Genomic DNA, 1,975 nt, shown 5'->3' with positions numbered 1-1,975 from the left:
AAACTCTAACAAACATCCATCCATCCATCTAAACTTTCGCATTTACAATATTAGTAAGAAGTAAGATTTGAGTATTTTCTTACTCTTTGATTTTTCATTTGTGCGGCTTAGCTACATAAAAAACAAATCGGGAATGTTGACAAAACGGTTTGAGATTTTTTAAATGTGCGCATACGAAGTCGAAGGAACTAGTTAGTATGTGTGCAGAAATATGCAATTTCGCGTCTGCGTGGGACTTGGAGCAATGTTTCCCAGTATCCCAGTCTTCTTCTTCTTCATTTTTCTTAGTTCCACAGTCGTTTATGGGCCTTGACTTGGTCAAGCAATTTCTTCCTCTTCGGTATATCGGGGCTATTGATTTCCAATGTATTATGCCAACATTCTTTGCGTTACGATTTACGTCGTCTACCCATCTCAACTTTGATCCAGTATCCCAGTATTAATATTTTAATGTCTTGTGTTTTAATTAATTGCAAAGCTATTTATAAATCTAGGTTTGATTTATTTGTTAAACCTTCCTAAGTAGAACCATAGTTAACTAAATCATTTGAATAACGACATGGTATGTTATTGCTTTACGCTACTTTAAAACATCCTTCAATATTGCGTAGACAGCGAGAGATTGATCGATTACAAATTCGTAATAACGTCCTTACAAAATTACAATAAGAACATTTCTTACGTGGGTAGATATTGTGTAGGCGGTAAGAGATCTTGCGAAATTGAATACATCGATATTAAGGGCAAACTAAAAATAGCTCCAAGAAGGTTTGACAAATTATTTACCTAAAAAGGGAGACATTAATGCGATTTGATTTTGATTTACTAGCTGTTCCCGTGCAACATCATCCGCATAAAATTATGAAATTTTATTTTATTGTTTACATGTGTCAAATTATCAATTGCAAATGTCCAAATGACATGACATTACAAACCATCGCAACCTTGCTTCCTTGATGTTGGCAGCAACTTATAGTCTCTTTCCTACATTAGGGTTTTTATCCAAAATATTAACCCCCTAAGTTTAATGGCGTGAAATATATAGCCTAAAGCGTGAGGTAAGTGTAGGGCTTTTTATTAAAAAAAGAGTTATTAGAAAATATGCTGTGATTGCTGACATCTTAGGCAACAAAAAAGTGTGTGTTTACGCTTTATTATATTAGTATAGAAGTATAGAAGTACGATAGTGTAAGTGTACGGTAGATAACAATCACCTATTATTAATTTAATGTTAATAATATTCGTATATTATAGACGCGTATTGTCGCTTATCATCTTCAATACGTGTTTAATATACGAAAGTATGTTTTTCTCAATTTTTTCACGAAAGTATAGATTTAGTCAAAGATTTACTTTTTAATTATTAAATCAAATGTTCACAGAATTAATATGAGACGTATATACAAAAATGTCCATAAGAAATAAAACAGGGTACTCTAAAATCTGTAGCTCCGGTCTGAAAAGCAATTCAGTTAATGCAAGTGGCAAGTGGGTGTCAGACGTCAGTTGACAGGACGAGAGTCTAGTTGCGTTGCCACTCGAGCTTTTCATTTAAATGATATAAAAGCCAAGTATATTTGTAGATTGACGTCAAGAGTCTTGTGGAAATATTCTATAACTAACTTTCACCTGCGACTCCGTCTTCCTGGAATAAAAAAAGTGTGTATCCTATTTATTCTTCCACACTATATCTTCACCAAATTTCATTTAATCCGTTCAGCCGTTTAGGATACAAACTCTAACAAACATTAATCCATTCATCTAAACTTTCGCATTTATAATATTAGTATATTATAAATGTACTGTCTCTGAAATAATGAATCTATGTTTCAGTTACATGTTGCAATATTGTTGCTGATATTTCTGAAACTATTGGTTCTTTGTGAGTTTACCTATTACTTATTTGGTACTTATTTGGTTTTCGCTATCTTGATACCAATAAATGAAATAGAATTAACTGTCATCAAAGAAAAAC

Source organism: Papilio polytes, unplaced genomic scaffold (assembly GCF_000836215.1).
Source record: "Papilio polytes unplaced genomic scaffold, Ppol_1.0 DF823879.1, whole genome shotgun sequence".
In the NCBI taxonomy this organism is placed as follows: Eukaryota; Metazoa; Arthropoda; class Insecta; order Lepidoptera; family Papilionidae; genus Papilio; species Papilio polytes.
The sequence above is the reverse complement of the archived record's forward strand: the minus strand, read 5'-3'. Positions refer to the sequence as shown.